This window comes from Aedes albopictus, chromosome 2 (genome assembly GCF_035046485.1).
Source record: "Aedes albopictus strain Foshan chromosome 2, AalbF5, whole genome shotgun sequence".
Lineage (NCBI taxonomy): Eukaryota > Metazoa > Arthropoda > Insecta > Diptera > Culicidae > Aedes > Aedes albopictus.
Window position 1 is genome coordinate 395,651,127 of NC_085137.1, and position 23,889 is coordinate 395,675,015.

General features: G+C 41.6%; 2 protein-coding genes across 7 annotated transcripts in view; one reads left to right on the top strand and one right to left on the bottom strand.

The window, feature by feature from the left end:
• The window catches only part of LOC109410789 (transcriptional repressor p66-beta), a 41,761-nt gene extending 28,079 nt beyond the window's left edge, over window positions 1–13,682 (bottom strand). For 4 of the 6 annotated variants that reach the window (XM_062853242.1, XM_062853240.1, XM_062853239.1 and 1 more), the window contains exon 1: window positions 13,394–13,681. The gene's annotated coding sequence lies outside the window, so the exon portion shown is untranslated. Of the gene's footprint in view, window positions 1–13,393 lie in introns of all 6 variants that reach the window. The other 2 variants (XM_062853241.1, XM_062853237.1) reach the window with 1 other exon arrangement.
• The window catches only part of LOC115253479 (KAT8 regulatory NSL complex subunit 2), a 598,461-nt gene that overhangs the window by 165,329 nt on the left and 409,243 nt on the right, over window positions 1–23,889 (top strand). The gene's annotated exons all lie outside the window — the stretch shown is intronic.

Sequence of the window (23,889 nt, forward strand, 5' to 3'; positions counted from 1 at the left end):
AATGCGGTGAAAATAAACAAATTACCAAATTCTATGAAATCTTTACATTGCGGTTCGGTGAACATCAAAGTTTTCACCGAAATTCTGTAAAACCATTAACCGGTCTATTACCAACGCGGGTTGTCAAAACAAAATTGATGGGTTTTCATTGTTATTCCATGAAGCTGCGGGCAAGGGTTGTCATCGGAAAATTATCAGAATAGTACAATATTGAAGAAGTTTTGGATGATTTTCAACATAAGGACGATGAGCTGGTTGGTATTTTCCGTAAGTACTAATTACACTTTAATAATATTTATTTTTTGCAGTCCATTATCTGCTGTTTCTGCTGGGTTGAAGTGCCCGGGATCTTGGCTTGGATACGTCATAACGTTTCGTCGTAAGATCCTCTGAAAACAACTCTTCGTCCAATTATTGTGTCTTCGATCATTGAAATTAAATTATTTACGATTTAATAAAATTAAATTAATTACGATTTAATAAAATAAGATACTCAGAATAATTGGTGAACCGCAATTATCCTAAAAAAATCACCGTAAATATGTAGAAAATTTACTGAAAGTTCTGTGAAACCTGCAAAGATAAACAAAAAATACACAAAAAATCTGTGAAAAAAATCACCGTATTATTCGGTGAATTTGACAGATGAGCATTTGCAATCTTTACAGATCGTTCGGTGAATCAAAAAACCACCGAACAGTTCACCGAAAGTTCTGCTGTTGAGATTTCGGTGAAATTTCACAGAATTCTGTGATTTATTCTTAGTGTGTAGGTTTTCGTAACCTCTGTAAATATTTGGTTGCGTCAATTTCTAAAAATAAGCCACTTAATAATCGTTCATTGTTTTTCGGGTCATTTCGTATAAAGTATTATAAAACTGCATTTTTTTAATAATCGACAAAGAAACTGATAATTTGGGAACGTGGTACCATAGCTATAAACAAGATTTGTTATATCAACCACTGTATGGCCAATTTTTAGTTAAAATATTGAGTTTTTAATAAAGTGCTCTTCTTGCCCCGTAGGGGTGCTCGTCTTGCCCCGCAGCATGTTCGAACTGACCATAAAACATCTTTTTTGTATACTCAAATAAATCATACTTTTTGTGAATTTTAACCCTGCCATGTTTATGGGTGGTAGAAAACATGATATAGAAAAGAGCCACTGAGAGGTACCTTGAAAAATTGTGTTCACTTTCAATAAACTCAACGTGATCCTTAGGGTGTTCATCTTGCCCCGCCCTACCCTACTTGGAGCACAAACTCAGTCGACGCTTGGAGCTGAAGCATGAACGATGTCAACAAAGGAATCAGTAAATTATTTGTTTTACCGATTTTTGCAGTTCTTACGTATAATATAATATAATGTATTACATAATTGAAGGATAGCAAAAATAATGTGGTTTTTTTTCTAGATTGTTTGAAAGAAATCAGCAAAAACATTCAAACAAGGCACCGTACCATCGCCGTAAAGCTCACATGAAAATCATGTAACCGTGAGTTCCTCATTTGTGAGTGCCGCCACATGCTAGTCAGGTCATTGTTACATGAAAAGTTAGGTGGACGAAAACTACCAATGTTTTCATGTAACTTGGACGTGAAAACTTTTCAGAGTGTAATAGAAAATGGGTCATATTACCGCTCTCATCTTAAAATTTGGTCGACCCAATTTCCAGCTACCTGCCGTAAGTTTATATTCATTTTTTGAAAATTTGGCAACTTTGGATTAAGTTTACATACAAATTTTTTTGAAAAAAATTCTTTTTAATCATGTTCAAAAGTTTCTTTGACTTATTATCTTTTGAATGAAACCTACACACTAAATATAAAGTACCGTATTCAGCTGTTCTATTTTCGGTAAAAGTTCAGATTCAGGCCTCAAGTCGACAGAAACATGTTTGTTTACAATATGTTGATGCGGCCTTTTCAATTGTTGGTCTTGACTTTGTATATGGTATGTGGGGGCAAGATGGATCAATGCCGTTTTCTACTGCAATATATATTTTTTTAATATTTCAATTATTTTGTCAGACAAACAACGTGGATCAAGACAAAAAAAAATAATGTATTTATTTCAAATTTCTACGCTTCTTGCACAGTAAAAAAATGTTTTTGCGCTATATATTCCATATTATTATTATTATTATTATAATCAAATTATTATTATAATCAAATCTTTCAACAGCTAAATATGATATGGTGATTTTTCAAAAGTAATGTTTTTTTTTTTGCTACACTCCAAAAATTCTTCACGTCCGAATTACCTGAAAACACATCCGGACCAACAATTGAAAAGGCCGCAACAACATTGCGTAAACAAACACGTTTCTGTCGATTTAGGGCCTTCTGGGATCCACCCACGCATCTCACAACCATTAACAGAAAGCTTGATGTTTGCGCTTTCTGTTAGTGGTGGTGAGGTGTGTGGGTGGAGTCCAAAAGGCCTCAAGTCGACAGAAACATGTTTGTTTACAAAATGTTGATGCGGCCTTTTCAATTGTTGGTCCGGATATGTAGTTTTCGTCCATCCTACTTTTCATGTAAGAATTACATGATTCGACGGTAAGGGAATTCACAAGTGAGTGATTTGTGGTTACCTGAAATTCATGTAACAATTACATGATTTGAGCAGTAGCTTTGTTCTGTTTTTTTATTCAATTTATAATATTCCAAAAGTAAAATAACATATACTACAAACAATGAGACTTTCATTTGATTTTATTTTTATTGAAAATGAAATAATAAATTTTGCGAAACCCAGCAAATACGGCAAATAGTTCCAGCACTTCTAAGTCTAGCCTTGCTAGGCACAACTGCAGTCCAGATCAGGTTTATTCCTGCAAATACGCAACACATTGGTAGTAGATATCTCACGAAACGTCTAAAATCCAGCTAAGCATGCTAATTGCTCGCCTAAAAGCTTTAAAACTTGCCTATTTACTTAACGAAACTTGTAAATTGTGATTACGAGATGAGTTAAACAAACCGACGCCATGTTGGCCACTCACAATGCGAAAGCAGTCATTCATTTTTGCATACCTGATAAATCAGGTCACTGCTACATGAAACATACGTGAATTTGGCGTGACCTCAGGTGAGTTTCACATGAATCATGTGAATGCAGCCTAAAGAGTGAAAACGCAAGTCTACGTGATTGTTCACGTCAATTGGACGTGAAGACTTTTTAGACTGTAGGTTTCTAGCTGCCAGGGAATGAAATTATCAGCAAATTGAGACGAAAATTGGCGTTTTCCGAGCAACCGAACAATTCAACGATTCTTTTTCCAGCGAGAAATGTTTATCGGTCGCTGCTGTTGTCCACGACCAAAGATAGCCGAGAACTGAAAATCGCTCTCGCCATTTTCGCTATCCAACTTTATCGCCTTGTTAATTATCGCGATAATTATCAGAATGCAAATAACAAAAATTGTGGCACCAACGGGATTCGAACCAAGACCTTCCACAAAAATGTGTCTTGGCGCGCACCATAACCATTCGACCACACAAGCTGCTCGAGAGGAAGAAGAAATTTGATGCACAAAAGCTACCTTCAGTGACGACGGCGAAACGGAAAGGCGAACAAAGAGCAGAAAGCAAACCAGTCGACTTTTCATTGCTGGTGATAATCCATTTTCGGCGCTGCGGGACGAGCGAGAACGCATTCTCGGGAGAAAACCGGGTCTGAATTTATCGCACGTCTTTTTTCGCTGATAATGCGTGCGAGAGAGTTTTCTATGATCGCGATCGTGATCGATAATTTCATTCCCTGCTAGCTGCACTCTGAATAGAGTTGAAACCTCTACACTAGACCTGAAGATAGGAAAGAGTACACTGAACGGCGGCTTGCGGTGAAAATTACTATTCTGAGGGTCAATTTAAATACACAACGCCACTAAATTTGTGCAGACTGAGTTTCGTTTCAATTCAACAGAATTATGTTTTCAATTTTAGCATGGACTCGATTTTCAATTAAAAAAAAGTTTCTGTTGGCAACCGGATTCGAACCAAGAACCTTGACATCACCAGGCTCGCACGCTACCACTCGGCTATCGAACCGGTTGATGTGAGAAGAAACAAAACGCACACAAGAAGCGTTGGTGGGTCGATGATCATGTTTTGCCATGGTAAATTTAAAAACATTGTTGTGCTTGTCATTACTGCAAGGCTGCTTTCAGTGTAGTAGGATGTTGGGGTCAATATGACCCACAGGCGCGCTGAACGTGCACTACGCCATCGGGATGCGAAAACTCTAGCATCTTAGCTATACAGGTATGTTCCGTTTTTATCAACACGGTCCGCGATTTTCAGTTGACAAAAACGGAATAGTGATAAAAACGGAATATTTTTTTTTGACAATATATTTTGCAACATTTTGATATAAATTGGAAGATTTACTGTGGAACACATTCCAAAAGAAAAAAAATTGCAGTTTATTATGAAATTTAATTGTTTTTGATATCTTTTAACACAGTTGGTAGCACAGTTCAAATTACTGTTTTCTGACTGTGACGTCGACAAGAGGTTTTTAGGTTTTTACCACATTTGTGACCACAGTTTTGGAAATTTATTTTCGTTGAACGCAAGAATGGCACATATTACAGTTTTAGTATTCGGATTTACGTTTTAAAATATGACATACTTCCAGGAATGATTAATCTTCAAGAACGTAATTTCGATATCCTAACAAAAAAGGATGTGTTTACTTCCTTTCGTAACGCATTTCTCCACGATTTTCTTCTTAAAAGATTCCTAAGTAAGTTTCAATTAGGATAGTACTTGATACCCGATGGGCTACAACACGTAGCGGTGGGTCTCGCCTCCACTGGTCTCGGTTCTGAGCCAATCGCTTCCAGTCACCCTCAACGTTCAGAGCCCTTAAGTCCTCCTCAACTGCAAAAAGCCACCGTGTGCGCGGCCTACCACGAAGCCGACGACCCCTACCTGGATCTCCGCTGAATATAGTTTTAGCTTGTCGTTCCTCCGGCATACGAGTTACGTGCCCAGCCCACCGCAGCCTGCCATGTTTTATTCGCTTCACTAGGAAATCTTCAGGAATTTTGCAAAGCAATCGTTTGTCTTTTTTTCGAGAATATTGGATTCTCCAAGAATTTTCTCCACTATTCTTGTAGATTACCTTATACCATGTCGCTTGTTTATCTTTTGGAATTCGATAGGGGGTCGTCCATAAACGACGAAGCATTTTTTAGACGATTCTTTGAATCATTTTTAGAGAAAAGAGGTTCTGCCTCTTATGATATCATCAGAAATTTCTTCTCGGATCAACCTAGATCTTTTTAAATTTGTCCTGGAGTTTCTTTGGGGATCCCTTCAAATATTCCACCAAGAATTAGAATTTATTATTAACCATACTTATGAATTATGTTGAAAGCAGCTCGCTGACGTTGTGTACAGTTTGGGCACAGAACAGATGTGTATCTTCGAACAAATTTGAAGTTTCGAGGTGGAAATCGGGAAATTGTCAGTTGGAGAACTAGATTGGAATGAATTTCCATGGGGAAATAAAAAATCATCAAAGCGTGCTACGTGGTCTCCCTATGCTCGCTGTAGGCAGTCTAGTAATCTTCCAGGAATTCTTTCCTAAAATCCTCCAGAAGTTTCTTCAGAGATGATGTTCTGTATAGAAATCTCCGGGGAGTCATTCCTGAGGATCATCCAGAAGTTCCTTGTGGAAATCCTTGAGAAATTCCTTCTAGGAATCCTGTATAAGTTCTTTCAAGAAATCATCCAATTGTTCCTCGAGGGATACTTTCAGAATTAATGAGATTTCTGTAGGATTTTTTGGGAATCTTTTGTTTCTTCTTGGAACCCTTCAGGAGTTGCTGGAGAAATCTCCAGATCGTTTTCCAAGATTCTCGACTCCTCCTTCTTTGAGAAACTTATTTCTGCAAGATTTAACTCCTATTTCGCCTAAATGAACTTCTGAATTATTTTCTGACGATTTCTCAGAAGAAATCCATTAAGGAATCTGGAGGAATACAAGAATCGCTAGTAGTAATCACTGAAGAAAATCAAGATTGCATTTTTGGAACAAACGAGAGATGAAATCTTGGATAAAATTCTAGAGGAATCTCCTGTTAGGCTAGTGAATATAGCTGTTTCGGTCTGGACAATTTCGACAGTCTATCAAGGATGACAAGAATCTTCTGTTTCAAGAAAACGTGTAAAAAATCACGTGAAATTTTGTTCACTTAACCCTCTCCTTCCCATGGTTGCTCTAGAGCACCACAAGTTTGAAGGTGATATATTCAAAGGATATGATGTCATTCATACAAACTATACCTCAAACAACTTTGTTTTTACGTTATTTACAATATCCAAACAAAAAAAATACGAAGGATAATCTTGTAACTTGAAAATGGTAAAAAACTTATAATAAATTGAATGTTTTTCTGAAAATAATTCAATGTCGATTTCAACAATTTAGAAACTATGGTTTTTTCTCTTAAAAGATTTTGACAAAAATACTTTTATAACAATATGAGTGTATCCAATGCACATCAAGAATAAAACTAAAAAATCAACGCTTACTTTGGTCATAAACTTCACTTAATTAATGGTGCATCAGAGCACCACTGGGCAGATGACAACAAAAAAGTTTGACGGTCATTGCGTCATCACTCTTCCCGGATAAAAAATTACCATTCTTTACATGGTAAATATTATTAACAAATGACTGGTTTTATTGTTCACAATAAAACACATAGTAGATATATTGTTACTTTTTACAATAGAAATCAAGCCCATATAGTTCGTACAATAAGTGAACATTAGCTTTATTAGTGACTGATTGATTCGATTGTTTTTCAATAGTTCTATAATAATTTAAAGTTACTATCAGTAAAAATTAATTTAAGTTGTTTTTAAATAGTTGCAAAAGTGCCTGCAAAGTTCTCATGGACTTTTTATTAAAAAAGAGTTTATTTCTTAATTACACTTAAAAACAATTTGTAACAAATGAATAACAATAAGTATTATTGTTGCTTGGATCATGTTTGTATAATCAAATACAAAATCACTTGACACATTTTTTTAAGTTTTCGTTTTAAATTTGAATACAGTAGATGTTTCGGTTATCGAATGTTATTCGCTAAAACTGACAGACGTCAAGCCGTGTTGGCAGAGGAAGCTCTCAATGAATAATTGAGGAAGTACTTATAGAAAACTAGCTGAAAAGCAGGTTTAGCCAAGTGAGGATGTTAAGACAAGAAAAAGATGAACAATGATTTTTCTAATGTTTTCCAATAAATTAAAGGAATCTAGTAAATAGTAAACTGCCATTGATAACAATACAAATACAATTAGTTTAATGGGGTCAATTGAACCGATGTTAAAATAAACATGCAATAATATTTGTTGTTATGTAAACAGATTTCGCCTTTGAAAAACCAAAGAATTCATATTTCTCGGTAACATTTTTCTCCAGCATTTACAGATACTAATGGCCACATGAATTGTGAACGATTTATGGTATGGATCATACGACCTGAGGTCTGACTTGTGATATTTGGCAGTTATTTGAAAAGATTGAAGATAGATCTTATCAACAGCTGCCAAGCAATACATACCAGACATACATCAGAGTATTTGATTCTTATCATAAAATGTGCATATCATTCTGGAGGACGTTAGTGCTCGGAAATGCTGGATATAAATGTTAGCGGGAAATATAAATTCTATGGATTTTCAAAAGCGAAAACTGCTTACAAATAACAACAAATATTATTGTATTTTTATTGTAACAACGATTCATTTGACGCCATTCAATTAATTGTATTTGTATTGTAAGAACAATCAAAAAACATTAAGATATATTGTTATCTTTTGAAAATTGCCCTAAAAATGTCTCATAAAAACACAATACATTCTATTGTTTTTCGCGAAAAAGTGTATGAAAATTTTCTCAAAATTTTATGGTTAAGATACATAACGACCACCATTTTTTATTGTAAAAGTGCCATTTACCATTCGCCGAATGGTATAGAACAATAGGGGTGATGGTGAGTGTGTTGTGTAAATTACAATATGTTTAATGGTGAATATTTTTCGAAAAAATGGTGTTGTAACAATAAAATTTATCGTATTTTTATGATACTTTTTATCAGGGTTGTTCTGTGTTCACCCCAGGCAGACCGCGTACGAAAGTGTTGTTTACCATCTAATTGAAATTTTGTCGTGAGTAACGAAAGGCAATTTTCGTGAAAAATGAGCAGCAGTGAAAGTGAATTCTTTGGTTTTTCGGAAGACGAATGCGAGTGTGTAGTTCCGTCATTGGAAAACACCCGGAACGATGAAGTTTCGAGGTACTTCCGAGCTTTTGCAGATGCGCCGGAGCTTGATCCAGGTTAGAAATATTTGCGTTTTTGAACTGAGGCTACAAATGTGTATCAATTTCCTTCATTAATTGCTTATTTCTCTCCTAATTAATTGTAGATAGTGACACTGAAAATGTCCTTGCGATTTGCATAGAAGGGGATGAGTCCGAAGTGGATTTTCTCAGCGGATCAGAAGACGAAGAACGAGAAAACTCTTCCGTGAAGCCGATCGATCCTTCTCGGTTTTATGGGAGATCTGACACTGAACATCAGGACGAAATCATTCTACCCGATTCTACTCCTTCCGTTTCTTCAAAACCCAAAGCGAAAAAGATTAATAAATCAACTGCCAAGAAAACAAAGAAGAGCCGGATGACAACACGGGCTACAGCTGCAAAGCAAAAACGCCACAAACCTCGATGGCAACCACTTGCAAACGATGTACAAATGCGAGAAGTTCCACCATGTGGTTTGACACTCTCTGTTCCTTCGGTAAAAACATGGACTCCATACCAATATTTCAGATCATTGTTCGACGACGAAATCATTGAAAACATAACCAAACAAACAAATTTGTATTCGGCAGAGAAGCTTGGCGAATCGATCGAAGTTAGTAAAAATGAAATCGAGCAGTTCTTGGGTATGCTGATTCTAATGGGCATACATAAAGTACCCAACTATAGGATGAACTGGGGAACTGCTACCAGATACGCACCGATTGCAGACGTCATGACAAGGAACAGCTTTGAACAAATAAAACGCATGCTGCATTTCGCCGACAATTCTAGAATGAAGCAACGAAATGAACCAGGATATGACAAACTGTTCAAAGTGCGGCCATTCGTAACTGCAATTCGCCAAAATTTCCTTCGCATAGAACCGCTTCCCGAGCAATCAATCGACGAGATAATGATCCCATCTAAGGCGCGCTCGCCTCTTCGTCAGTACAACAAGAACAAGCCTCATCGGTTCGGGATCAATGTCAAGGGACGTGCAGGAAAAGATGGAATACTTCACGATTTCGATATCTACACAGGAAAATCAGACGAACAACCTAGTGGAGATTGGGGCATCAGTGGCGATGTGGTTCTAAAGCTTGTTGCAACCCTACCTGAACACAAGCAAGTACGAATTTTTGGTGACAACTGGTTCTCATCTTACAGTCTGGCAATGGAACTGAAAAATCGCGGATTCCAGTACACCGGGACCATTCGTCCAGGAAGGATTTGCAACGCAAACTTCATAGCAGACAAAGAACTGATGGCGAAAGGACGCGGATCATATGATGCCTATATTTCGAGTGATAATATCATAATCGTTACATGGATTGACAATAAAGCGATTCATCTTATATCAACGTACAACGGAGTCATGCCTTTGGACATTGTCAACCGTTGGTCAACTGCACAGAAGAAGTTCATCTCCGTGGATAGACCGATGATTGTACGCGATTACAATCAGAACATGGGCGGGATCGACCTCAACGACTTTTTGGTGGCGCTCTACCGAACGAGTATTGGAACCAAAAAGTACTATATGAGGATTTTCATGCATTTTTGGATGCTGCCATAGCCAACGGCTGCTGGTTGCTATATCGCAGGCATACAGAACAACGAGGTGATACAAATCACATGAGCCTACTCGATTTTCGTATTGCTGTGGCTGACTACCTCATACTCTGCGGGAAAGCAGTAGTTAAACGTAGAAGACCGACTACAAAATTGTGCGTACACGAAAGAAACATCGGGTAACAAGAAAAGTTGTTCCGGCGGAGGCCAGATTTGACAATCTTGCTCATTGGCCGGTAGTGCTAAACCAACGAGTACGCTGCTTCCATTGCGATGAACGCAATCATTTTACAAGCTTCGGATGTTCGAAATGCGATGTTCCATTATGTGTTCTACAAGATCAAAACTGTTTTGTTCAGTTTCATAACGCAGATTGAGAACTAATTCGGCGGTTTGAAAAACTTGTTATTTTGTTTTCATTTACAGTGCTCTATAACTACCCAAGTAACCACTAAGCACTGGCGTAAGCGGTCTAAAGGTCATCCAGCAGCTTTTTCGTGTCAATAGGCTCAGTAGGAAATTTTCAAATGCTCTCAGGCATTATAAATAGTAAGCACTGAAATAAGCCGTATATTAGTATATGACGCTATGCTATAGTGCTTGTAAACCCAGTGTCTATCAGCCGAATAAGAAGCCTGACAGTGCTGTTAAAAGGCTTGGCGTGCATGACGTTTATATCAATCAAAGCTGATTTCAAGCAAAACAAAACTGAACCGAAGCAAGACAATAAAATCTCCTCGGAAATTTCGTACAATCGATAGGGCGGCGGAAGCTTGTCGCCGGACACTTCAAGCATTAAATTGAAACAGAATTGCATCGGATGTTTACCTGTGGAGTTGCAATCGTTTTTCCTACATACGAACACTAAAACTAATCGATGGGCCCCATTTTGATTCCTCTTGTTACGGAACCTCGTCAACCTCCCAAACTTCCCTAGCTGCATCTCCTCCAGATCTCTCTCCACCCTCCATAAAACCATTTTATACCTACATTTCCAATGCGGCCACATTGTGCCCGATTTCAGATCCGAACATCGGATCATCCGGAACATTCGGATCGGAACATCAATGCTGTCCCAACTTATTGCCTTCTTTTCCTTAAATACGGTGCTGAGCGAACCGATCTCTTGGTGCATCGATGGAGCAGATGGGAAACGTGACGACATCCACTTAAGACCAACAACCCCGAGGACATCAGATCGAATCTGGATCAGGCCGTAAAAATCGAAGAAAAGTAGAATTCGATGGAAAACATCCGGAGAAAAAAATAAAGAAAGTAAATAACTTTCTTTTTCTTCTTTACCCATTTTTGACAACTCTTTCACCAGAGACTCGGTACGCAGATTGAAGCTGGCCGTATATCAGCCGAATATTTCGCCAAAATTGGCTTTTAAGCAGATCTATTATAGGATGTAGTTCTAATGAGCTCTGTTAACATTGCTCTTCATGTGGATATAGAACCAACTTGGTGCCAATTTTTACGGCTTAGTGGTTACTTGGGTATTATTGTATTATTGTTTTATGATCTGATTCGGAAATGTTGGATTAAATAAATCTTTTTAAATAACACCATAATAACCTGTTGTGCCACCACTCGCATACGAATAGAAAACCCGGGAAACTCAGTAAAAATGAGACTGTTATGCGAGTGTGCAGTATTTCTCTTCGAACTACAAAAATATAATAGAAAAAGATATAGAACAAAATGCTTACTACTCTCTTCGTTAAAATTCGCGAAAAAAAACAATCAACCTAAAACCTTGTATAACAATAATTAAATTCAAATGCATTGAGAAGATTAATATTTGTGCAATGTATACATATAGTTCACAAATTTGTTTTTAGATAGCTTTTCTTATTAAAAAAAATAAAAAATAAAAACAAGAAAAAAGTCACTCATATGCCCAATGGTGCTCTAGAGCACCACTTTATTTTCGATCAAATTGAACTGCATGCTATAATTTAGCATAAAATATGACTGTTTTGTTCCACCATTTTTGTTACATAGTGAATTATTTATTTATTTTGGTCAAAAAAAGTCGTGGGAAGGAAAGGGTTAAAAAAGTCTTGTTTAAAAGATTGTAGTGTAAAAATTCAGGCAAAGAAAGCCCTAAACTGTAGTTCTTGAAGAACACTTGAAGTGACAGGCCAAGTTAAAGTTGGTACGTAGAGCCGAAAAGAAGAATAATAATAATAAGACGAAGAAAGGAGAAGAAGGATCTTCAGAAGGAAGTTCTTGGAAGAATACCCAGATGGACATTCTGGAGCAATCCCTGGAAGGGACATCAATTGTGCCCTAACACAATAGGCTAATGAAATGAAAAAAGTCCGATTATCCATGGTGTTTTTTTTTCTATTGCCGGATAATCAAATCCGTTCTTTGATGATTTTATATGAACATCTTATCTATTATTGCTCTATCATGATTAGCATCTTGTGTTACACTTGGAAAATGATTGAGCCATTTTACAAAACGACAAAATTGTTGATGATGATATTGATATTCACGTATTACCTCCTGCCACCTGCTGCCAGAATTTGATTAATTAAATTGGCTCGGTTTAATTTTTCTATTGGACTATTGGTTTAATTTTTCTCATTTTAAAATAAGAAGCAAAATTATGCTTGAGAGAAAGCATGAATTAACATTATTTATAGCTGAATGTGTTGAAAGCTACTGTGGCGTATACATACGTCTTCTATGTCATTGTTGGTAGTTGTTTCAAATTCATTAACGGATGCATTGCTTCAAGATTAATGTTAAGTTATAACTCGTGTTCGAAGGAATAAATTTGACAAAAAATTAGTGTTGACAAAAACGGAATGAAATGTTGACGAAATCGGATAGTGACAAAAACGGATAGTGATAAAAACGGAACATACCTGTAACTAGTTTTAGGAAGAATGACGTCTGAATCAAAAGAGACAAATTTAGGGTCTTTTATACTATTCATGGGCTACATAATTGTAATTTATATCAACGAAAATCTGTCAGTTACATTAACTTTTAATTAAGTCAAGTAAGTCAACATACCTTAGTTAGTTTGGAAATTACATTTAGTTTAAAATCTAGAAAACCGACTGAACATGAATAATAAATCGATTACAAATTGCATTACACACACAGTCCCCCATCTCCATCAACTAGAGACGAACTGATGCTACTGCTGGTGCTGTTATTGCTCCGCGAAACGCACCGAACGCACTCGCGAAAGTACATGAAAGGGCCGATCTGCCTTCCCATCAAGTACTTTTCTCCCATCATCTTCCGATCCCACCACCGCGAATCAGTATCACTCGTTCCACCTTACCCCCCTACCGGTGCTCATGCACCCACAACAGCGAACACTCTTTTACCACTCTGTGAAACAATCCACCCAACAATAGCTAGATAGAGCGCTCCGCCACCGCACCGCGCGATGAGCCGAAAAATAATACACCCCGCGCGTCGAGCATAGGTAGATAAGTAGGAGGAAGAAAATCCCATTCATTACCTTATGTAGAGAGGAAGTCTGCGGCGATAATAATGCAAGGGCGACGATGCAGATCCACTTTTTCAAACGTCCATTTTCGGATATTGCCACTCGGGAAATCCGACGAAAACTATCGCAATCGATGCCGCGCACTTTCGTCTGCCCGGTTTGGATATTTTCCAGTAGAATTTGCACCTTTTTGTTGGGGAAAATTTAACGCAAAAACACTACACAACGGAGGCGCTTGTTTTCTTTTCTCGCGACGACGACGACGACGACCGAACGAAGACGGCGGACGACAGACGACGTTTTGATTCGACGTTTCAGGAACAAGGTATATAAATCTGGCAGGTCAGCAAACGTCTGAAATGAAAAGGCCTTTGATTTGACGTCATGAATTTACACTGGAAAAAATGCATAATCGAAACACGAAAACAAAAACCGGCACGTATTTTAAGCTTAGTACTCAGATCGCAAGAAATGAGGTCAAGGAAAAAAGTGCATTTTTACCAAAGTAATTTTGACAGTCGATCTTGAGAGAGAAAAAAGAAAAAAAAATCGACGAAACTCTTTGTTTACCAATCTGACTGGAATGGAACCGGAACAATCGGCAAGAACAAGCGAACTCCCCTCCCAGGAGCAGGCATGAATCAACTGATCTGGACCACAGCAAACTGGAAGATTGACCAGCAATTCGAAGCGCTCCAGCTCTATTTGACCGGTGATATTCTGAGCGGGCCAACTGGCTGTTTGCTGCAACCAGACACGATTTGTTTTAGAAAATATCCGGCTGGAAAAATGTGATTTCGAATTCGAAAAGGAATTGCTTCGGGTATTCGGAAAATCCACCGGAGCCTCCTCCAGGGATTCCTCCAGGAATTCCGTAGAGGATTCTTCCCAGAAATTCCTTCGGTGATTCCTCCAGCAATTTGTGCAGATATAACTCCAGGAATTCCTCCGGGGATTCATCCTTAAAATCCTTCTAAACTTCCTCCAGGGCTTCTTCCGGGAATTCCTCCGACGATTCTTTCAGAAATTCATCTGAAGACTCCTTCAGAAATTCCTCCAGGAATTTCATCGGTGATTCCTCCAGGAATTCCCCGGGGATTCATCCATGAAATCCTTCTAAGATTCCTCCTGGGATTCTTCCGGGGATTCCTTCAGGAATTTCTCCAAGGATTCCTTCGGAGATTCCTCCAGGAATTCTTTCGGAGATTCATCTGTGAATTCCTTCGGAGATTCATCCGTGAATTTCTTCGGAGATTCCTTCAGGAATTCCATCGGAGATTCCTCCGAGGTTTCTTCCAGAGATTCATCCATGGAAGCCTTCTAGGATTCCTCCAGGACTTTTTCCAGGGATTCCTTCAGAAATTGCTCCGGGGATGCCTTCAGAAATTTGTCCAGGGATCCCTTCAGAGATTCCTCCGAAAATTGCATCGAAGATTCTTCCGGGAATTCCACCGGAGATTCCTCCGGGGTTTCCTCCAGGAGTTCCTCCAGGAATTCCTCCGGGGATTTCTCTAGGAATTCCTCCGGGGATTTCTCTAGGAATTCCTCCGGGGATTCCTCCAGGAATTCCTCCGGGGATTCCTCCAGGAATTCCTCCGGGGATTCCTCCAGAAATTCCTCCGGGGATTCCTCCAGGAATTCCTCCGGGGATTCCTCCAGGAATTCCTCCGGGGATTCCTCCAGAGATTCTTCCAAGAATTCCTCCAAGTATTCCTCCAGGGATTTTTCCAGGATTTCCTTTAGAGATTTCTCTAGGAATTCTTCTAGGGATTTCTCCAGGAATTTCTCTAGGGATTTCTCCAGGAATTCTTCTAGAGATTACTCCAGGAATTCCTCTACGGATTTCTCCAGGAATTCCTCTAGAGATTTCTCCAGGAATTTCTTTTGGGATTTCTCCAGGAATTCCTCTAGGGATTTCTTCAGGAATTCCTCTAGAGATTTCTCCAGGAATTCCTGAAGAAATCTCTCATGGAATTCCTCGAGGAAGTCTTCCAGAAATTCCTTCCGGAATTTCTCCAGGGAATCCTCCCTTAATTCTTCCAGGGATTTGTCAAGGAATTCCTCTAGGGATTCTTCAAGAGATTTCTCCAGGTATTCCATAAGAAATCCCTCATGGGATTCTTTCAGGAAGTCCTCAAGGGATTCCTCCCGGAATTCCTCCAGGGATTCCTCCCTCAATTCCTCCAGGGATTCCTTAGGAATTTCTCCGGGGATTCTCAAGGGAATACCTCCAAGGATTTTTCCAGAATAATTCCTCCAGAGATTCCTTAAAGAATCCTTAATGGGATTCTCTCGGGAAGTTTTCCAGGGAATTCTCCAGAAATTCATCAAGGGAATCATCTATCAATTCCTTCAGGAATTTATTCTGGTATTTCTCTTGGGATTCCTCAGGGCTGGATCTAAGGGGGCCGGGCCCCACATCCAGGCCTCCACATCCGCTCTGGCCCCGGACCCCCACAATCCTTAATCCTGGCCTGAATTCTACCAAGACTTCTGTCTGATATTCCTCCATGATTTCTGCGTGGAATTTTTCCATCCTGGCATTCCAAACTATTTGTAAAATTCACCGATGGAAATCCTTGAAGAAATTTCTGAAGAAATCCCAAAAGGAGTACCTAAAGAAATCCAGAAAGAAATTTCTTTAAAACGCCAGAAGCAATTTCTGGAGAAATCCCAGAAGCGATTTCTGCAGAAATCCCAAAAGGAATTCCAGAAAACATCCTGGAAGAGATTTCTGGAAGAATCCCCGAAGGAATTTCTGGAACAATCCCCGCAGGAATTCCTGGAGAATTCGCAGAAGGAATTTCTGGAGGATTCCCAGAAGAAATTACTTGAGATACTTCCGATGGAATTCCCTGAACAACGGAAGAATTATTTGAGGCGTCTCCAAAGAAATTCGGTGAGAAATCCCGAAAGGAATTCCTGGAGGAATACCCGAAGGAATTCCTGGACGAATCTCTGAAGAAATTGGATTTTGAGAAATTCGTTGAGAAATCCCTAAAGGAATTCCTGGGGGAATACTCGAAGAAATTCCTGGAGGAGTCTCCGGAGGAATTCCTGGATGAAACCCCGGAGGAATCTTCGATGGAATTCCCGGAAGAATCTCCGGTGCAATTTTCGGAGGAATCTCCGAAGGGATCCTGGAAGAATTTCTGAAGGCATCCCCGGAAGAATTTCTGAAGGAATCCCCGGAAGAAGTCCTGGAGGAATCCTAGAAGGTTTCTATAGATAAATCTCTGGAAGAAACCCCGGAGGAATCTCCGATGGAATTCCTGGAAGAATCCCGGAGAAATACCTGGAGGAATCCCCGGAGGAATTCCTGAAAGAATTCCTGGAGGAACTCCTGGAAGAATTCCTTGAGGAATTCCTGGAGGAATTGCTGGATAAATTCCTGGAGGAATTGCTGGAAGAATTCCTGGATGAATTCCTGAACGAATTCCCGGAGGAATTCCTGGAGGAATCCCCGAAAGGAATTCCTGAAGGAAACCCCAAAGGAATTCCTGGAGGAATCTCCGAAGGAATTTCTGGAGGAATCCCCGAAGGAATTCCTGGAGGAATTCCTGGAGGAATTTCTGGAAGAATTCCTGGAAGAATTCCTGGAAAAATTCCTAGAAGAATTCTTTGAGGAATTCCTGGATTAATTCCTGGAGGAATTGCTGGATGAATTCCTGGAGGAATTCCTGGAAGAATTCCTGGATGAATTCCTGAACGAATTCCCGGAGGAATCCCTGGAGAAATTCCTGGAGGAATCCTCGAAGGAATTCCTGGAGGAATCCCCGAAGGAATTCCTGGAGGAATCCCCGAAGGAATTCCTGGAGGAATCCCCGAAGGAATTCCTGGAGGAATCCCCGAAGGAATTCCTGGAGGAATCTTCGAAGGAATTCCTGGAGGAATCCCCGAAGGAATTCCTGGAGGAATTCCTGGAAGAATTCCTGGAGGAATTCCTGGAAGAATTCCTGGAGGAATTCCTGGAAGAATTCCTGGAGGAATTCCTGGAAGAATTCCTGGATGAATTCCTGAACGAATTCCCGGAGGAATCCCTGGAGAAATTCCTGGAGGAATCCTCGAAGGAATTCCTGGAGGAATCCCCGAAGGAATTCCTGGAGGAATCCCCGAAGGAATTCCTGGAGGAATCCCCGAAGGAATTCCTGGAGGAATCCCCGAAGGAATTCCTGGAGGAATCCCCGAAGGAATTCCTGGAGGAATCTTCGAAGGAATTCCTGGAGGAATCCCCGAAGGAATTCCTGGAGGAATTCCTGGAAGAATTCCTGGAGGAATTCCTGGAAGAATTCCTGGAGGAATTCCTGGAAGAATTCCTGGAGGAATTCTTGGAGGAATTCCTGGAAGAATTACTGGAGGAATTCTTGGAGGAATTCCTGGAAGAATTCCTGAAGGAGCTCCTGGAAGAATTTCTGGAGGAACTCCTGGAAGAATTCCTGGAGGAACTCCTGGAAGAATTCCTGGAGGATTTCCTGGAAGAATTCCTGGAAGAATTCCTTGAGGAATTCCTGGATGAATTCCTGGAGGAATTGCTGGATGAATTCCTGGAGGAATCGCTGGAAGAATTCCTGGATGAATTCCTGAACGAATTCTCGGAGGAATCCCTGGAGGAATCCCCAAAGGAATTCCTGAAGGAACCCCCGAAGGCATTCCTGGAGGTATCTCCGAAGGAATTCCTGGAGGAATCCCCGAAGGAATTCCTGGAGGAATCCCCGAAGGAATTCCTGGAGAAATCCCCGAAGGAATTCCTGGAGGAATCCCCGAAGGAATTCCTGGAGGAATCCCCGAAGGAATTCCTGGAGGAATCCCCGAAGGAATTCCTGGAGGAATCCCCGAAGGAATTCCTGGAGGAATCCCCGAAGGAATTCCTGGAGGAATCCCCGAAGGAATTCCTGGAGGAATCCCCGAAGGAATTCCTGGAGGAATCCCCGAAGGAATTCCTGGAGGAATCCCCGAAGGAATTCCTGGAGGAATCCCCGAAGGAATTCCTGGAGGAATCCCCGAAGGAATTCCTGGAGGAATCCCCGAAGGAATTCCTGGAGGAATCCCCGAAGAAATTCCTGGAGGAATTCCTGGAAGAATTCCTGGAGGAATTCCTGGAAGAATTCCTGGAGGAATTCTTGGAGGAATTCCTGGAAGAATTTCTGGAGGAATTCTTGGAAGAATTCCTGAAGGAGCTCCTGGAAGAATTCCTGAAGGAATTCCTGGAGGAATTCCTGGAAGAATTCCTGGAGGAATTCCTGTAAGAATTCCTGGAGGAATTCCTGTAAGAATTCCTGGAGGAATTCCTGGAAGAATTCCTGGAGGAATTCCTGGAAGAATTCCTGGAGGAATTCCTGGAAGAATTCCTGGAGGAATTCCTGGAAGAATTCCTGGAGGAATTCCTGGAGGAATTTCTGGAAGAATTCCTGGAGGAATTCTTGGAGGAATTCCTGGAAGAATTTCTGGAGGAATTCTTGGAAGAATTCCTGGAAGAATTCCTGAAGGAGCTCCTGAAGGAATTCCTGGAAGAGTTCCTGGAGGAATTCCTGGAAGAATTCCTGGAGGAATTCCTGGAAGAATTCCTGGAGGAATTCCTGGAAGAATTCCTGGAGGAATTCCTGGAAGAATTCCTGGAGGAATTCCTGGAAGAATTCCTGGAGGAATTCCTGGAAGAATTCCTGGAGGAATTCCTGGAAGAATTCCTGGAGGAATTCCTGGAAGAATTCCTGGAGGAATTCCCGGAAGAATTCCTGGAGGAATTCCTGGAAGAATTCCTGGAGGAATTCCTGGAAGAATTCCTGGAGGAATTCCTGGAAGAATTCCTGGAGGAATTCCTGGAAGAATTCCTGGAGGAATTCCTGGAAGAATTCCTGGAGGAATTCCTGGAGGAATCCTCGAAGGAATTCCTGAAGGAACCCCCGAAGGAATTCCTGAAGGATCCCCCGAAGGAATTCCTGAAGGATCCCCCGAAGGAATTCCTGGAGGAATTCCTGGAAGAATTCCTGGAAGAATTCCTGGAGGAATCCCCGAAGGAATTCCTGAAGGAACCCCCGAAGGAATTCCTGAAGGATCCCCCGAAGGAATTCCTGGAGGAATTTCTGAAAGAATTCCTGGAGGAATTCCTGGAAGAATTCCTGGAGGAATTCCTGGAAGAATTCCTGGAGGAATTCCTGGAGGAATCCCCGAAGGAATTCCTGAAGGAACCCCCGAAGGAATTCCTGAAGGAACCCCCGAAGGAATTCCTGAAGGAACCCCCGAAGGAATTCCGGGAGGAATCTCCGAAGGAATTCCTGGAGGAATTCCTGGCAGAATTCCTGGAAGAATTCCTGGAGAAATTCCTGGAAGAATTCCTGGATGAATTACTGGAAGAACTCCTGGAGGAATTCTTGGAAGAATTCCTGGAGGAACTCCGGGAAGAATTCCTGGAGGATCTCCTGGAAGAATTTCTGGAGAAACTCCTGGAAGAATTCCTGGAGGAATTCCTGGATGAATTCCTGGAGGAATTGCTGGATGAATTCCTGGAGGAATTGCTGGAAGAATTCCTGGAGGAATTCCTAAACGAATTCCCGGAGGAATCCCCGAAGGAATTCCTGAAGGAACCCCCGAAGGAATTCCTGGAGGAATCTCCGAAGGAATTCCTGGAGGAATCCCCGAAGGAATTCCTGGAGGAATCCCCGAAGGAATTCCTGGAGGAATCCCCGAAGGAATTCCTGGAGGAATCCCCGAAGGAATTCCTGGAGGAATCCCCGAAGGAATTCCTAGAGGAATCCCCGAAGGAATTCCTGGAGGAATCCCCGAAGAAATTCCTGGAGGAATCCCCGAAGGAATTCCTGGAGGAATTCTTGGAGGAATTCCTGGAAGAATTCCTGGAGGAATTCCTGGAAGAATTCCTGAAGCAGCTCCTGGAAGAATTCTCGAAGGAACTCCTGGTAGAATTCCTGGAGGAACTCCTGGAAAAATTCCTGGAGGATTTCCTGGAAGAATTCCTGGAAGAATTCCTTGAGGAATTCCTGGATGAACTGCTGGAGGAATTGCTGGATGAATTCCTGGAGGAATCGCTGGAAGAATTCCTGGATGAATTCCTGAACGAATTCTCGGAGGAATCCTTAGAGGAATCCCCGAAGGAATTCCTGAAGGAACCCCCGAAGGCATTCCTGGAGGTATCTCCGAAGGAATTCCTGGAGGAATCCCCGAAGGAATTCCTGGAGGAATCCCCGAAGGAATTCCTGGAGGAATCCCCGAAGGAATTCCTGAAGGAATCCCCGAAGGAATTCCTGGAGGAATCCCCGAAGGAATTCCTGGAGGAATCCCCGAAGGAATTCCTGGAGGAATCCCCGAAGGAATTCCTGGAGGAATCCCCGAAGGAATTCCTGGAGGAATCCCCGAAGAAATTCCTGGAGGAATTCCTGGAAGAATTCCTGGAGGAATTCCTGGAAGAATTCCTGGAGGAATTCCTGGAAGAATTCCTGGAGGAATTCTTGGAGGAATTCCTGGAAGAATTCCTGAAGGAGCTCCTGGAAGAATTCCTGAAGGAATTCCTGGTAGAATTCCTGGAGGAATTCCTGGAAGAATTCCTGGAGGAATTCCTGGAAGAATTCCTGGAGGAATTCCTGGAAGAATTCCTGGAGGAATTCCTGGAAGAATTCCTGGAGGAATTCCTGGAAGAATTCCTGGAGGAATTCCTGGAAGAATTCCTGGAGGAATTCCTGGAAGAATTCCTGGAGGAATTCCTGGAAGAATTCCTGGAGGAATTCCTGGAAGAATTCCTGGAGGAATTCCTGGAAGAATTCCTGGAGGAATTCCTGGAAGAATTCCTGGAGGAATTCCTGGAGGAATTCCTGGAAGAATTCCTGGAGGAATTCCTGGAAGAATTCCTGGAGGAATTCCTGGAAGAATTCCTGGAGGAATTCCTGGAAGAATTCCTGGAGGAATTCCTGGAAGAATTCCTGGAGGAATTCATGGAAGAATTCCTGGAGGAATTCCTGGAGGAATTCCTGGAAGAATTCCTGGAGGAATTCCTGGAAGAATTCCTGGAGGAATTCCTGGAAGAATTCCTGGAAGAATTCCTGGAGGAATTCCTGGAAGAATTCCTGGAGGAATTCCTGGAAGAATTCCTGGAGGAATTCCTGGAAGAATTCCTGGAGGAATTCCTGGAAAAATTCCTGGAGGAATTCCTGGTGGAATCCCTGGAGGAATTCCTGAAGCAATCTCTGGAGGAGTTCGTGGAGAATTTCCAGAAAGAATCTCCGGAGGCATTCCTGAAAGAATGCCCGGAGGAATTCTAGGATGATTTTTTTGAGGAATTACTGGTGCAATCCTCGGATGAATTCCTGGAGGAATCCCTGGAGGTATTCTTGGAGGAATCCCTGGAGGAATTCCTGGAAGAATTCCTGAAGGAGCTCCTGGAAGAATTCCTGAAGGAATTCCTGGAGAAATTCCTGGAAGAATTCCTGGATGAATTACTGGAAGAACTCCTGGAGGAATTCTTGGAAGAATTCCTGGAGGAACTCCGGGAAGAATTCCTGGAGGATCTCCTGGAAGAATTTCTGGAGAAACTCCTGGAAGAATTCCTGGAGGAATTCCTAGAGGAATTCCTGGATGAATTCCTGGAGGAATTGCTGGATGAATTCCTGGAGGAATTGCTGGAAGAATTCCTGGAGGAATTCCTAAACGAATTCCCGGAGGAATCCCCGAAGGAATTCCTGAAGGAACCCCCGAAGGAATTCCTGGAGGAATCTCCGAAGGAATTCCTGGAGGAATCCCCGAAGGAATTCCTGGAGGAATCCCCGAAGGAATTCCTGGAGGAATCCCCGAAGGAATTCCTAGAGGAATCCCCGAAGGAATTCCTGGAGGAATCCCCGAAGAAATTCCTGGAGGAATCCCCGAAGGAATTCCTGGAGGAATTCTTGGAGGAATTCCTGGAAGAATTCCTGGAGGAATTCCTGGAAGAATTCCTGAAGCAGCTCCTGGAAGAATTCTCGAAGGAACTCCTGGTAGAATTCCTGGAGGAACTCCTGGAAAAATTCCTGGAGGATTTCCTGGAAGAATTCCTGGAAGAATTCCTTGAGGAATTCCTGGATGAACTGCTGGAGGAATTGCTGGATGAATTCCTGGAGGAATCGCTGGAAGAATTCCTGGATGAATTCCTGAACGAATTCTCGGAGGAATCCTTAGAGGAATCCCCGAAGGAATTCCTGAAGGAACCCCCGAAGCCATTCCTGGAGGTATCTCCGAAGGAATTCCTGGAGGAATCCCCGAAGGAATTCCTGGAGGAATCCCCGAAGGAATTCCTGGAGGAATCCCCGAAGGAATTCCTGGAGGAATCCCCGAAGGAATTCCTGGAGGAATCCCCGAAGGAATTCCTGAAGGAATCCCCGAAGGAATTCCTGGAGGAATCCCCGAAGGAATTCCTGGAGGAATCCCCGAAGGAATTCCTGGAGGAATCCCCGAAGGAATTCCTGGAGGAATCCCCGAAGGAATTCCTGGAGGAATCCCCGAAGAAATTCCTGGAGGAATTCCTGGAAGAATTCCTGGAGGAATTCCTGGAAGAATTCCTGGAGGAATTCCTGGAAGAATTCCTGGAGGAATTCTTGGAGGAATTCCTGGAAGAATTCCTGAAGGAGCTCCTGGAAGAATTCCTGAAGGAATTCCTGGTAGAATTCCTGGAGGAATTCCTGGAAGAATTCCTGGAGGAATTCCTGGAAGAACTCCTGGAGGAATTCCTGGAAGAATTCCTGGAGGAATTCCTGGAAGAATTCCTGGAGGAATTCCTGGAAGAATTCCTGGAGGAATTCCTGGAAGAATTCCTGGAGGAATTCCTGGAAGAATTCCTGGAGGAATTCCTGGAAGAATTCCTGGAGGAATTCCTGGAAGAATTCCTGGAGGAATTCCTGGAAGAATTCCTGGAGGAATTCCTGGAAGAATTCCTGGAGGAATTCCTGGAAGAATTCCTGGAGGAATTCCTGGAAGAATTCCTGGAGGAATTCCTGGAGGAATTCCTGGAAGAATTCCTGGAGGAATTCCTGGAAGAATTCCTGGAGGAATTCCTGGAAGAATTCCTGGAGGAATTCCTGGAAGAATTCCTGGAAGAATTCCTGGAGGAATTCCTGGAAGAATTCCTGGAGGAATTCCTGGAAGAATTCCTGGAGGAATTCCTGGTGGAATCCCTGGAGGAATTCCTGAAGCAATCTCTGGAGGAGTTCGTGGAGAATTTCCAGAAAGAATCTCCGGAGGCATTCCTGAAAGAATGCCCGGAGGAATTCTAGGATGATTTTTTTGAGGAATTACTGGTGCAATCCTCGGATGAATTCCTGGAGGAATCCCTGGAGGTATTCTTGGAGGAATCCCTGGAGGAATTCCTGGAAGAATTCCTGAAGGAGCTCCTGGAAGAATTCCTGAAGGAATTCCTGGTAGAATTCCTGGAGGAATTCCTGGAAGAATTCCTGGAGGAATTCCTGGAAGAATTCCTGGAGGAATTCCTGGAAGAATTCCTGGAAGAATTCCTGGAGGAATTCCTGGAAGAATTC